Source organism: Meriones unguiculatus, chromosome 7 (assembly GCF_030254825.1).
Source record: "Meriones unguiculatus strain TT.TT164.6M chromosome 7, Bangor_MerUng_6.1, whole genome shotgun sequence".
Classification (NCBI taxonomy): Eukaryota; Metazoa; Chordata; class Mammalia; order Rodentia; family Muridae; genus Meriones; species Meriones unguiculatus.
Genome location: NC_083355.1, coordinates 83,508,926 through 83,524,618, shown reverse-complemented (window position 1 = coordinate 83,524,618; position 15,693 = coordinate 83,508,926).

The following is a 15,693-nucleotide window of genomic DNA, read 5'->3' as shown; positions in this document are numbered from 1 at the left end:
GAGAAAAGCAAACAACCAGAGTCAAGATGACTCATGGGGAAACAGTGCAGGGTTCCCCATCCCTTCCCCACCTCCTTCAGAATGCCTGCTACCTCTAGCATGAAAATTTCAAATCCAGAGACAAAGGCCATTGAGTTTTCGACAGAAAGGACATTTCCAAATTGTCATTTCAGCTGTTCTATTGAGGACCTCAGAAAGGGAGGGCTGTAAACACAGAAGATAAATCCCCAAGGGCTGTATTCCCTGCCTTTGAGGAGGAGCCATGTTTTGCTACTGATAATGGAGAGCTTCATCCCCAAACATGGAAGAAATCCTTCTCAAAGGACACCCTATCACAGTCTGAGATCTCAGCCCCTTCAGAGTCGCAAGTTGCATTTTAGCAATATCTCTCAAAGTGTGGTACAGCCTAGCATGAGCTCAGCGTCTGAAGCCCAGCACCACAGAAAACAGGCAAGAAAAAGTGTGTTACACACAACAAAAAGGAATAATAATAATAATAAACTTCACAGCATCAACCTCTTTTTGTATGAAAAGAGGGAAAGTCTAGGGTTGCAGCTCTGTGGCAAATTGCTTGGGTAACGTGTGTGAGGGTCTGTGACTAGGACTGAAAAAAAAATGTTATGCATGGTAGTCCTAGAGTTAGGACTACATACTGACCTCCATTTTGAGTGAGGCCTTGTCAGAAAGAAGAAAGAAAGAAAGAAAGAAAGAAAGAAAGAAAGAAAGGAAGAAAGAAAGAAGCCAGGCATGGTAAAGTATACCCAGCACTCTGGAGGAAGAGGCAGACTGATCTCTTGAGGTCAAGGGCAGCCTGATCTGCACAGTGAGTTCCAGGCTAGCCAGAACTACGTAGGGAGACCATGGGGGGAGAGAGAGAGAATGAAAAGATAGCCCAAGGAATAGGAGAAACTTCCTGAAATGATATCACGATAAGGGACTTTATTGTAATACATAAAAAAAATTAAAAAACACCTACAACTCATAAAAAAAGACAACAACCCAGTTTTTAAATGGGCAAAGGATCTGAATAGACATCTCCCCAAAGAAACTATAGAAATGGACAATAAACACATACCAATGGTGTTAGCCAAGGATATGTGAATAAAAGACGCAGTGAACCACTGCAGCACCCATTAAGATGCCTGTAATCAGAAGCACGTGACAGTAATGACAGGGAGAAACTGCAACCCTCTCCTACTGCCGTGCACCTATTCTGCAGAACAGCCTGGCCATTATTCAAAGGTTAAACATGAGATTTGCTTTATGACCCACAATTCCAGTCCCAGGAATGTACCTAGGAGAAACACCTGTCCACACACACTTATGTGAACATAAAGGCTCGTAGCAGCATTATTCATAACAGACCCACAATAGAAATCCAAATGGACATCAACTGCTGACGCCAAATAGAATGTCAGGTAGAATACAATAGAATGAAGTCCCAGTTACTGGGTGAAGTCCCAAGGAGAGGGTATTGCTGAGAAACCAATAACAAAGAAGCAAAAATTGAAACTCAAGTTGTAACAACTGCCCGGAATAGGAAGCTGGAAAGAATGAGGAAGAAGCACCAAGCAGCTGAGGACTCTAAAATACTGTGAGAACTGCACTGGTTATTGTAACTGCTGAGCTGGGGTTTGTGTTAGAAATTGTACCCATGTTAAACATGGATTCTCTTGCTGAGTTACACAATAGCCAGAATTGTACATTTTAAATTATATTTTAACCAAATGGGTAAGGCTGTGTGTGTGTGTGTGTGTGTGTGTGTTTTGTTGTTACTATTGTTGCTTATTTGTGCTGGTGCTTGAACCCATAGCCTCCTGCATTCTAGGGAAGTGTTCTTCTACTGAGCTATATGCCTCGCCCTTTTGGTTAAGTTGTCCAGGGCAGTCTTGAGCTTAGTTTGCAGCTTTCAGACAAGCCTTGAGGCAGAGATCCTCCTGCCTCCACTTCCCGAGTAGCTGGCATTATAGGCCTACGCCACTAGTCCCAGCTCCACACTGCTCTGGAAACTCTAGGCTTAAGTGATCCTCTTGCCTTCAGACTCCTTTATGCGTGTCTCCATCTCTGTATTAGTCAGTGTTCTTGGGAGTAACAGAACTTACAGAATGAATACATACACAAACACTTACAGGTTATGGTCCGGCTATACAACAATGGCTTTCTGCCAACATCAAGTCCAGGAATCCAGTAGTTGCTCAGTCCACAACGCTGAATGTTTCAGCTGCTCTCCAGTACATGCTAGAATCCTGAAGTAGGCTCCAGTGCCAGTGAACTTGCTAGCAAGGTGCGGGTAGGCGAGCAAAGGCTTCCTTCTTCCATGTCCTTGTACACGCTTCCACCAGATTAGAGCTGGATTAGAGGTATGTTTTTTCCCAGCCCAAAAGACCTGGATTAGAAGTATGTCTTCCTACCTCAAAGATACTACCTCATAAGAAGAAGATCTCCTTACTTCAGAATAAGCAAAAATCCCTCCCAGGTGTGCTCTCTGCCTTAGGGTTTTAGTTCCAGGTATAGTCAAGTTGACAGCGGAGGGCAGCCAACAGTCTCCCCAGTGAGTAGCTGAGCCAGAAGTCCATACCACCACATCCAGCTGAACTGTGCATTTTTGATGGGTAAATTGGGAACTAGAGAGATGGTTTGGTGGATAAGAGTGTTGGCTCCTCTTCCTGGAGGACCCAGGTTTGATTCCCAGCACCTACATGGCAGCTCACAACTATCTACAACTCCACTTCCAGGGGATCTGATGCCCTCTTCTGGCCCCCGTGGACACCAGCTATGTATGTAGTGCACAAACATGGAAGCCAAACACCCTTACCACATAAAATACATTTATTGCTATTTTTTAAAATACCATCAGGGTGGGGACTGGAGAGTTGACTCAGCGGTTAACAGCATTGGCTGCTTTTCCAGAGGACTCGGGTTCAATTCCCAGGACCCACATGGCAGCTCACAACTATTTATGAAACTCCAGTTTCAGAGAATCTTGTCAAATTTTATGAATATATCAATTTGAGTCTGGTGGGGACTATAGAGAAAGACACTGTCTCAAAACAAACAAAAATCTGCCAATATATCAGCATCTTAGGACGCTCAGTGGGTGGGGGGAGGGCAGACTCAATTCTGCACTTCAGCAGAGAACGTTACCTGAAGTTGCAGACACTGTAATTCAGCGCCTTGCAGCACTCAGTAATTCAAGGCCTTGCAGCCCCAAGCTTCCCCCAAAAAGACTGAGGAAGGAGGTTTATAATTAACTCTTAGGAAGGGCTGTGGCCTGGGTGAGGGGGGCGGGGTCCCCTCCTTGAAATTTTTTTCATTGATAGCTTCCTCTGTTCTTGGTGTCAGAAAATGTGACATCAGAAAAAGGAAGAGGGAAGGGAGAAAATGACTGCCCCATGCACCCAGCTCACCGCCACCCCACGGGCAGTCTGAAGGAAAGGAGCTGTTGTTTGACTTTGCAACAGAAACATTTGCCAATCACTTGCGGTTTTTCAAGAGGCCGGGAGCACCATGTGCACCATTTCTGGAGATCACTTCTGCTCACCTCCCTTATCAGTAGATAAAAAGGCCTAGTCAGCTCTCACAGCACCTGAGGCAGGGAGCCGGGCCCCACACAGCAGCAGCCTGTGAGGAGCTGGGTTTGCTTTATCCACAGCTTGCTGTTCATTCCCTGACCTCTGGCCCGTGGGCTGCTCTTCTGTCTGCGTGACCGTGTATAGATAAACGAGCGCCACCCTGCTCCATGTCGACCAGAAGGGAGGTCTGGGGTAGGCCTGTTGGGTGACAAGGTATTTTAAGTTGTTTGGGGTACTGCTGGATCTTTCTGCGCCTGAATTTCTCAGGCAAGGGCTTCATGGGGGTCACTGGAAAGGGCTGATGCAGATGTGCATTCTTTCTGTTGTCCCATTGTTGTGCTTGATAGGTCTCACGTAGCTACGGCTGGCCTTGAACCCCTGATCCTCCTGCACCCGCCTTCTGAGAGCTGGGATTACTGGCCTGCACATCACACTTTAGAATGTATAGTCTTGGGGTGTTAATTCGTTGGTTTGGTTTGGCTTTTGACCCAGTGTTTCTGTATAGCTCTGGCTGGCCTGCATCCTGATATATAGACCAGGCCGACACTGAAGTCCCTGCCTTTGTCTCCTGAATTCTGGGAGTAAGGTGTGTGTCACCACGCCTGGCTCGGTATGTGCATTCTTTAAAAAAAAAAAAAAAAAAGAAAGAAAGAAAAAAAATTAGTGAAATTATGTGTGTGTTTGTGTAGGAGTGTGCACATGTGAACGCAGGCACCTGCAGAAGCCAGCAGAGAGCGTTAGATAACCCCGGAGCTGGAGTCACAGGTGCTTGTGAGCTTCTGAATGTGGGAGCTAAGAACCAAACTCCATCCCCTGCAAAAGCTCTGAACTGCTGAGCCACATCTCGAGCCCCATAAAAAAATTATTACAGTCATCTATTTATTTTGCCGGTGTGCGCATGTGTATCTTCACACGCACTGACTCCAAAAGATAAAAGGGTCTTGCCTGTGACGCGTCCTGACTTTGTCTGGCTGTACGTTAAATCAGACAGAGGAGTTCCACCTTGATTCACATGGGTTCTCAGTCTTCAACACCTTGATGCGCACCAGGGCAGAGCAGCTCTTCCGGGGACTCCACTGTACCCTTCCAAAACAATGAACAAGGGCTTAATTAGTAGGTAATTGCGCAGTTGCTTGCAGAGGGAGGCAGTTCTCCCTGACTGTAACTGTGGCTGTGTTTTCCTCACTGGCCTGGGAGTTGTCAGCCCTGGCTGCTGCTCTGTCTTTTCTGAGATGCCAAGACGGTTGGGCCCGTAAACCCGCGTAGCCCACTCTGCATACTCTTCCCTTTGTTTCCGCACCAGATCGTACAGGGAACACCAGTTGGTTATAAGCACACTGGAGGAACTGTGGCCTAGCCCCTGAGTCCAGGAAAGTGGGGAATGGACACGGGGGTGAATGGCATGGCTGTCAGCTGCTCCTGCCAAATCAGTTTCTTCGTGTGGGGCACTTTGTGGAATTGTCCTGCCTTCCTCAGCCTTTGTTACTCCCTTGTATGTAACGAGGCTGTTTTCTTCCCATCCTTAGAGAATTTTCAGGTTCTCCTTCAGTCTTGAAAACTTTGGATCCTGCCATATTAAAACAAAACAAAACCTAGGGCTTCGGGTATAGCTTAGTTGGTAGAGTTGCTTATACATGCAAGAAGCTCTGGGTTCCATCCCCGGCACCAAGCAAACCAGGCTGTAATCCTAGGAGACGGAGGCGGGAGACAGGAGAATAAGATGTTCATAGTCAGTCTTAAGCTTCATGAGACTTCGTCTTTCTGTGAGACGTTGTCCAAAGAAAGAAAGAAAGAAGACAGACAGAAGGGGGGAAGGATGGAGGAAGGAAGGAAGATAGAAAAATGAGAGAAAACATGGAGTCCAGAAGGTCAGCTCACATATGCCATGTGTCACATGATCCTTGGTGGCAGGGTGAAGACATGAACCCAGGCCTCTTTGCAGCCTGAACCTTTGCTCTCGGCTACCGAAACTGGCTACCCCAGATCTTAGGCAGCCAGCCAGAAAAGAGGAAGAAGGAACAAGTTTCAACTAATTAAACCCCAGAAAAGAGATGCCTTATCCTGCTCTGTCCGGTTATGGGGTTTGAGTGGCACAACAGGCACCGGGACCTTTCTGTACCCAACAGTAACAAACTTGTCTTGGGGCTTGGTAAATGAATGACAGAGGAGAATGAAGAATGTGCACAGGGTCATAAAGCTCAGGGGAGAAAAAGCAGAAAGGCTCGGAACGCACGTAAGTCTCAGCCTGGATGACTCTGAAGGGTGAGGAGAGCCTGTGCCTGGCCACCACGGGCTCCCACGTCAGCGACGGCTCTGCCACCCAGAAGTCCTGCTGCTAGAACTTGGAGATGGAGCAAAGCAGAGGGTCCCAAGCACCACTGAACAGAGCAAACTCCTGCAGACTCCTAAAATCGTTCCTAGACCCTTCCTCAGCCCCAGTCAGTTCAACACCCCTCTCCACAGAAAATCCTGTGACTCCAATCCATCCCTCCCACTTCCCTGTGGTCCAGTCGAAAGGCCTGCTCTTTTCTTTGCAGGGCTTTGCGGTCTCCTTGAAAGGTTAGCGTGGGTCAATACACAGGTGCGATCTATTTGTTTTTATTTTGTGTGTGTGAATGTTTTGCTTTCGTGTATGCAAAGCTGTGCGCGCTGGTGCCCTCGGAGGTCAGAAGAGGACATCAGATCTCCCGGGCTTGGAGTTCCAGGTGTTTGTGTGGGTGCCAAAAACTGAACCTGGGTCCTCTGGAAGAGCAAGTGCTCTTAACTACGGATCCATCTCTCCACCCCCACCTCCACAGAGCTGTTTGTTTGGTTTTTATTTTGTTTTGTATTTGCTTTATGAGGTATAAACGTTAGGCCCCAAAGAAACTCAGGACAAACGCTGAGGTGCCACCATGTTCTCTCAGCATCACAATGTTAGAGTCCTGGCTCCTCTCCTCTCAGCACTTCACACACACACATACACACACACACACACACACACACACACACACACACACCGTGCCCCCCATCCACCCAGCACACAGACATGCTCTACCATTCTCCCAGCTTCCCTTTCCTATATAATGCAGCCATTTTGGCCTCCTCTGTTGGCTTTCTCTTGGTCTGTTTGCCATTTCTTCTCACTCCCTCCTACCCTCCCTCTCTTTTTCTCTCTCTTCCCTTTCTTTCTCTCTCACTCTTCCCCTCTCTTCTCACAGCCCAGTCTATTCTGCTGGTCATGTTCAGCCTGGAATCCTCCAGATGCCTCTAGCTGCACTCTCCCTCACATCTGCAATAAAAACAAGTGACTACTGGGCACTTTGATGGATTGATGGGGGCGTGGCTGGATGGCTGGGTTAGTCCCTTCATAGATAACATAGATAGCGTAACTATGAAACAAAGTTCCCCAGGAAAGCCACATCTATATTAAAGATTCTGCACACAGGTTAACTGAGCAGAGGGTCTCTTTGAATCCCTGACTTGATGCGGCAATAAGGAAACTAGGATACTGAGTTTCATACCTAGGAGTGGCCATGTCTCCATTTTCATCCAATAAGAATCAGGGCCTCGCAAAGGCAAGCACTACTTCTAAGTTAAATCCCCCTTATTTCCTTTTGGAGACAGGGCCTTGCCAGTTTGCCTAAGCTGGTCTTGAATGTGAGCTCCTCCTGCCCCAGCTGCTTGAGGAGCTGAGGTTCTAGGCAGGGGCTAGCTCTGCCAGGTCTCAGTACCTCAGTCTGAGGAGGAAACATTGGTACAGCCGTTAGCGGTTCCGATCGCAGAGAGAGCTAGTGACGGGTGGTTGTTTCTGTTGTTTTTCTCTTTTAATTTCAGAGTGTAAGTGCTGGGTTTCCAAGTTCAGACTCAATATTCTAGTTTCCTTATGGCCACATCAAGTCAGGGATTCAAAAAGCCAGAAGAGACCCTCCACTCGGTTAATCCATGTGCAGTCTTTAAGATGGATGTGACTCCCCTGGAGAACTTCGGTTCATAGTTATCTATGAAGGGATTTGCCCAGCCAAACAACCATCCAGCCACGCCCCCATCAATCCATTAACGTGCCCAGTACTCACTTGTTACCTGTCCTGGTAACCGGGACCTGAACGCTTAGTCTAAGACGAGGCTTTGCTCCAGGAGGAAAACAAGTCACCCAATCAAATAATAAACTCCAGAACAAATAGATAAGATTCTCAGGTCTGCATTGTACAGACTTTATTTTCTGTGTGACCGTTTATCATTCTACTTGAAGGGAAGAAAGATATTCCACCCCCGCCCGCAGGTTTAACAGTGACTCAGAAGGCACGGATTTGCTTTTCAAAGAACGAGGTATGTGCTTATCTCAGGGATCTTCTCACCACTCAGAAAGCTTTTAAATTATTTTTAATAGCTCGAATGTTGTCAAAATGGGCTTTTTTTTTTTTTTTTTTTGGTTGGGGAGGATGTTTGGGAAATGGCTGAATGCCATCCGACTCAACATTTGAGGGAGCAGCCCTGTAGGGGAATTAATTCTAAATGAGTCACTTACGGAGCCCAAGGTTTTTCTGATGGCACCCAACCTAGCTGCAGCCTCCGTTCTGCACACGCACCACACACTTAGACTTCACGCTGCACATGCCCACACATCATGCAAGGCTTACAGACTCCTGCTATGACTTCCAGTGTTTTTTAGCGTACATACAAAGCTTTCCGCCCATAGAAACATTTGACTATGAAAAACAAAGATTTTTTTTTTTTTCTATTTTCTCACCCTCCTTCAGCATGAAGGGTCAACTTAGCACGTCTCTGAATGATATTGTGTTAGAAAGTTTGGTATTAAAAACTGCTGTTTGAGGACCGGAGGTATAGCTTAGTGATAATGGACTTGCCTGGCAGTTTGCAAAGTTTGTGGGTTCGATTCCCAGTACCACAAACAGAACAACCACAAAATTATTGTTTGAGTTACTGACATGAGTTTCCTATTTAAAAAACAGAGGACCCAGGTTCAGTTCCCAGAACCCACCTGGCAACTGACAACCATCCACAACTCCAGGTCAAAAGGACCTGACTGCCCTCTTCTGACCTCAGAGGACAGTTGGTGCACATCTGGTATAAATGTAGGCAAAATCCTCATATGCATAAAATAAAAATAGATAAAACTTTTAGGGGGAGGGGTTTGGAGATAGGGTTTCTCTATGTAGCCCTAGCTATCCTAAAACCTTCTCTATAGACCAGGCTGGCCTCAAACTCACAGTGATCCACCTGCCTGTGCCTCCTGTGAGCTGGGATTGAAGGTGTGTGCCACCACTGCCTGGCTAAGCACACCTTTAATCCCAGCACTGAGGGAAGCAGAGGCAGGTGGATCACTGTGACTTTGAGGCCAGCCTGGTCTACAAATTGAGTCCAGGACAGCCAAGATTACACAGAGGAACCCTTTCTCGGAAAACAAAAAACAAGCAAATGAGCAAAAAAATAGAAAAGAGAAGAGTTATTTGATTTCAGCATTTAGAAGGCAGAGACAGGTGGATCTCTGTGAGTTCAAGGCAGCAAGAGCTACACAGTGAGAGTAGGCACACCTACCTCATTAATATGAAAATTTATATCATCTTTAATAAATACTAAAACTCATGTTCACCAAATAATTGTTTCAAAATCAATTTTCCTATAATTTATCATCAGAAAATGATTTTTGAAAATCTATCTTATTTACCCATATGCTTAGAGTCACATAATAACTTCTTAGGGGAAATGGAGTCACAAGCGGAAAGAAATTAAGATGCCTGATCTAGAGCAGTGTTGAAATGGATCAGAGTAAGGCATGGCAGAAAGACTAGGACACCAGTTTCCCCCTTTGGGAGAGACAGCGCTGGGCTACAAAGAGCTGAGCTGAGACCTTGCCCTCCCTATCTTCTGCCTCCTTCCCTTCCCATCATCATTCTCTGATATGGGTCCTGGCGAGAGGCCATCAGATAGCTTTACTGCAGGAATGCAGTCCGTTGTCATCGGGCACTTGAATAGCATGCCTGTCTCTCATCTAAAAAGAGCTGGAAGCAACTTGTCTCTAGTTGCCCCCACACTGTGACACCCCAGCTATTTTCTACCTTAAAATCATGTTCCATAGACTTTCTGATTCTCCAAACAGTCGCTGAGGTCTTTTATGTGCCAGACATTGCACTGGCCTCCTGTCGGGGTGTTGCGTGACAAAACATTTTCTGGGGCGATGCAAAGCCTGCCTCTACTCATCCCAGATAGGAGTTCCACCACAGACCCAAGTATGGATGTTGCCTAAGTCTAGTTTGGTGAAACAGTGAGTTTTGTTGGAGTTACTTGCAGGGGCATAAACGACTCAACAACAGCTGTGTCACCACAGCCCGCCTCACAAAAGCCGAGAACCTGGAGCACACCACACACAGCTCAACAAGCTGGAGAGCATCCTTTCCAAGTGACTCTGGTCTGAACCCTTTCCAGGCAGTTCAGCTGGTTTCTGTTTCTTCCAGGCAGCTTTGCCCCTATCTGAATCTTCTTTGCAGTTTGGCTTCTTTATGGTGGGAGGAAGCGGCTAGTGAAACTGCTAAGTTTCAGGGACTTCCTGAGGCTGTTCCTGCTCAAGGACATTCCCTGCTGGAGGAAATGATTCGATCTCAGGCAGAACTGTCACCCAACACAGAAACAGACAAAGTCTTATACTCTATCTCAGACATTGGCCCTGTGGATCTTACTGTGAACAGCAAAATATTTGTTTCATTTTAGACAAAGGAAGCAGATGTCTTTGATAATTGAACTAGGAGGCAGAGGGTAGGGAACTCACTACAGGCATGGTTAGGAAAGCCTCTAATGGCAAAGGACTCTAACCAGAGGTTTTTGCTTTGTTTTGTTAAAATTTTAAAAATTATTTTATGTGCAAGAAAGTTTTTGCTGTATATATATGCATGTGTGTACCTGAAGCCCTCATAGCTCAAAAGAGGGAGTTAGATACGCTGGGAGTTAGACACTAAAAGTTGTGAGCCACCATGTCAGTGCTGAGAATTGAACCCAGGTAATTGGGCAGAGCAGCAGGTACTCTTACTGCTGAGCTGACTCTCCCACTCCTAACTAGAGCTTTTTTCAATGTGAGGGGTTTAGAAAGCTGAAGAGGAAAAAAAAAGTTGCCAGGACTAAGAGGTAATATTAGTTTCTGGATCATGCATTTTCTTTTTCTTTTCTTTGCTTTGCTTTTCTTTGCTTTTCTTTGCTTTTGTGTGCATTGGTGTGAGGGTGTCAGACCACCTGGAACTGCTTATGGACAGATGTGAGCCACCATGTGCATGCTGGGAGTTGAACCCACATTCCTTGGAAGAGCAGACAGCGCTCTTAACCACTGAGCCATCTCTTCAGCTCCTGGATCATGCATTTTCATCCTGCCATGCCTTACAGGTTGTGGTGGTTTGAATGTGAATGGCCCCACAGGCTCATTTTTGAATGTTTCGTCCCTAGTTGGTAGAACTGTTCAGGAAGGATTACGAGGTGTGGCCTTAGTTGGGCAGTGGCGGTGCACCCCTTTAATTCTAGTACTCAGAGGCAGAGGTAGTTCTCTGAGCTTGAGGCCATCCTGGTCTACAGAGCAAGTTTCAGGGCAACCAGGAACTACCCTGAGAAATCCCATCTCAAAAAGCCATTTAAAAAGTGAAAATGTGTACTGAGAGTGAGCCTTGAGTTTTTAAAAGCCCACGCAGGGCCCAGTCTGTCTGTCTGCCTGTCCGTCTCTCTCTCTGCGAATCAGAATGTGCCCTCTCAGCTACTGCTCCAGCACCATGCATCCCTGTCAGCTGCCATGCTTTCCACAATGATGATCATGGACTCACTCTAGTAAATGCTTTGGTCATGTGTGTCCTCACAGCAATAGAAAAGAAGCTACAACACAGGTGTTTTGACAAGGACTTGAACTTGGTCTCTAAGCAAAGACTTCCTCTCCCGCCACCCCCAAGTCTTGTAGCCTGATGACTGTATGAAGGTTTGTTTGGTTACAAGTGACAGAGACTCAGCTCAAACTGAACCAAGAAGGAACTTGTCCAAGTGTGGCGGTATTGTCACATGGAATTTGGCACGATTGGTGCTGGGGTTTCCGAGACAAGGCAAGGCTCTCCTGTCTCCATTTTCCTCCTCTCCTGAGATTGACTCTTCAAGCTTGCTTGGGGTGAGAGACAAAGAAGGCAAGCCTTAGCCGCTGGTCTCTGTAACCGCAGTAGGAAGAGGGGAAGTTTCCCTCCTTTACCCCTCCTCCACTCTTGTACAAAACAGATGTGGTGAAGGCTGGAGAGATGGCTCAGTGGTTAAGGGTGCTTACTGCTCTTCCAAAGAACGCTCTTCCAAAATGGCAGCTCGGGCCTGCCTGCACTCCACCTGCAGCAGAGCTAAAGCCTGCAGGCACCTGCACAGCCCTCACAATGACTGCGAAGCCTTGGATCTTCGTGGTCACCTATAAGGCTCACACATAGTGCACAAGGTCATGCGAGTACACACACACACACACACACACACACACACACACACACGAGCAAAAATGAAAAAAAAAATATCATCAACCTGACAGGATTTAGAATCGCCTAGGAGACAAATTTCTGGGCGTGTCTGTGAAGGAGTTTCTAGCTTGGGCTAGCTGAGTTTAGGCAGGAAGAGCCATCCTGTGAGCCGCACCAGGCTGGGGTCCTGGACTGAGGAAGGAAGCGAGAAAGCAATTAGAATGCCAGCTTCCCTCTCTATCTTCCTCTCTCTCTGCTGCCTGGCTGCGGAGGCAGTGTGGCCAATGTGTGGTTTGTCCTACTGTACCTCAGACTGTGAATCCAAATAAACCCTTCATGGGTTCCTTTTCTCAGGCATCTTGTCACTGCAGTGAGATTGCACCTAAAACAGCAGGTACAGTAGATGCCCCGATGGAGTCCCAAAGCTGTCTAGATCGTGGAGACCTGCTGAGTTATTCTGGGACAGAGCCTCAGTTACAGATCTTGTAGATAAACACTGGTCCCTGCTTCCTCCCAAACCTGGTAACCAAACTCTGCTTCCAGGGAGACACTGAATTGCCAGGAGACCCCGTGAACCTGTCCTAGGTCACTGCAGAAGGGCTGGCCTCTGGACCAGCTTCCAAGGAGATGTGGTGTCAGGATAGGCGTCAGATGAGAAGAGTGGGCAAGGCTGGTCTCCCAGAGCCAAATCCATTAACTGGGTCTGGCGATCAGCCAGAGAGCAGAGCGGAACACCCACCGCCAGCTGGAGTTCACTTAGAAGATCTGGAGACTTCTGAACTGCGGGTATCATTCTCGGGGAGAGCAAGCCTTCTGAACACAGGGCGTGTCCTGAGTGATGAGGGGAGGCGTTTGACCGCTGCTCGCCTCTGCTTGTGAATCTCAGTAGACCTCAAGCTCTGGGAGGCTGGCTGGGTGACAGCGGTGGGAGCAAACACTTCAGATAGAACTGCAGAGGAAAGCGTGGTGCTCTGACAGCGATATCCTGTGGCTCTTTCCATGGCGACGGGCGCGTTCCGTTTCTGCAATGTCCGTCCCAGTAGCCACTGGCCACATGTGAATATTGAGTGGTTAAAATTCGGGCTCAGTGGCACATGTGTTCAGTCCCAGCACTTGGGAGGCAGATCTGGAACGTCTCCAAGTCTGAGGCCAGCCAGGGCTACGTGACAAGAACCTACCTCAAGAAACAAAACCAACACCTGTAATCCCAGAGCATGAGGTAAGTCCAAGGATGGCTTTTCTTCCCTTGGAGCCCCCCTCACTCTTTTTCTTAATAAATATACATTTGCTCAGCTTAAAAAGAACCAATGAACACCAGGCATGATGGTTGCTTTAATCCTGGTCCTAGGGAGGCAGCGGCAGGTGGGTCTCTGAGTTTGAGGCCAGCCTGGTCTACAGATAGAGTCTAGGATAGCCAGGGCTACACAGAGAAGAAAGACCAAACAACAACAAGAAGAACCAATCAGGGCCAGTGAAATGGCTCAGTTGGTAAAGGTGCTTGCCATCCCCGGGACCAGCATGGTTGAAAGAGAGAAGGGACTCCTGGAAGTTGTCCTCTGACTTTCACCAGTGAGTCATGGCAAGTGGCACTCACTTAAAATGAATAAATAAGTGCAAAACACTCATTAAAATCATTTTATTTTGTTCTTTTGTTTGTTTGGTTTGGTTTTCCCAGACAGGTTTTCTCTGTTTAATGGTCCTAGTTGTCCTGGACTCACTTTGTAGACCAGGCTAGCCTTGAACTCACAGAGATCCATCTGTTTCTGCTTTCAGGTGCTGAGATTAAAGGCGTGTGTCACCACCACCCAGCTAATTAATTTTAAAGACGGGGTCTCACAGGTAACCCTGTCTGGCCTAGAACGTGCTGTGTAGACCAAGCTGGCCCAGAACTCACAGAAGCCTGCCTGCCTCTGTTTCCTGAACGCTAGGATTAAAGAAGTATACCACCACAACCAGCTAGAAAAAAAATTTTTAAGGAAAACAGAGGGCAACCGAGCTGGCACAAAAGATGAAAAGTGTTTCCTGTGCAAGCCTGGCAACCCGACTTTAATCCCTGGGACCCACATGAAAACCAGCAATACACAACATAGTAACACAGCAAGAGAGACCCTGTCCTAAAGCAAAAGAAAAGGAGAGAACCAAGGTAAGAGGAAGAAACCAAGCAGAAAGTTGTCCCCTGATCTCCAAATGTGTGTGGTGTCAGAATACACACACACACACACACACACACACACACACACACACACACAAATCACATGCAAAAATGCACAAGTGCACAAATGCTCACACACATGAGCAAAATTAGTACAACCAAGGAACTGAATTTGTCTTTATGTTTAATTGAAATGAATATCCGGACGCACGTGGCTTCAGTAGCTATGTACAGCCAGTGACAATACAGTAGATGCTAAAGCTTCAGGCCACATCCTTCCTCCGGTCACCTCCAGGCCTCAAAAGGGAAAAAGTGGGATAAATTGGAACACCGTATCCTAATCGGTGGTTGATGACAGGAAAGGCAGATGGTGTGGACTGGGAAATGAGGAAGACCCCTGGTGTTAACTTCCTTCCGAGAGACAGATAGCAGCTGCTGAGGCCTGGCAACCGGCACCCAGCTCTGAGAGCCACGCTGCCTACGAAAAGGACTTTACCAAAAGTCATCCGAGGCTACCAGGTGGCCATAAAGCCTCCCTCCAGGAAGGAAACAACTCCCACCCCTCCCAAAAGCCCCAGAGGGAACGCAACCCTTCCTCCCCAATAAGTTTGAGACCCCGTAATCCCACACTCATCCCTCGCTGTGGAAAATACCTTAGGTGGTGGCCGAGGACCTTGGGTCACAAGGCCGTGAAGTCAAGGCCCTGCAGGATGTCAGGTCCGCAAGTGTTGATTGCATACTTTCCAGGCCATCAGAGAAAAAAGTGGAACTTATATAATTTCCTGTCCAAGAACAAGCTGTCACCTCACACAGTGGGAAACTGTCCAGCCAGACGGCGGGAGGCTCCGCTCACAGCCTCCAGTCTGGAAAGGGACCTGCCGTGCATCCACGGTGAATAATTGCTTCCCTGTAACTCAGGAGACCCAAACGAGCCCTGTATATGAATGCCAAGGTACAGCCTAGTGATTTTTTTTAAGTTTAAATTTTAATTTAAAAAATTAAATTTAAAGTCCGAATTTAAATTCAATTTTAAATTCAAAGAAATATACACAATTTGAGATTCAGGCATTCATGCCTTTAATCCCACCACTGGAAAGGCAAAAGCAAGCAAGCTTATCTCTGTGAGTTTGAGGCCATCCTGGTCTACACAGTGAGTTCCAGGACAAGAGCTGTATAAAAAGACCCTGTTTCTAAAATAAATTTTGTTTTAATTTGAATTTAATTTTTTTTTAATTTTGAAAAATGAGGTTGTGGGGAAAGGGAGTAGAATGCTTATGCCCTGCTCAGTACCCCCAGAAGCCATAGGGCATCGTCTGGAACAGGCAGGGTTGAGAGAGACCATTACTGAGACCCATGGATCACAAAGAAGCCAGGCTCATGCCAACCTGGGTCTTTTCAATGACCCTTCTGTATTACCCCATGACTCCCATATCGAACCCCTTCAAGCTTCCAGAGCCAGCCATTTCAAGAGGCTGGGTTGACTGGCTCGGGGTGACTGGAGATCAAGGAGGTG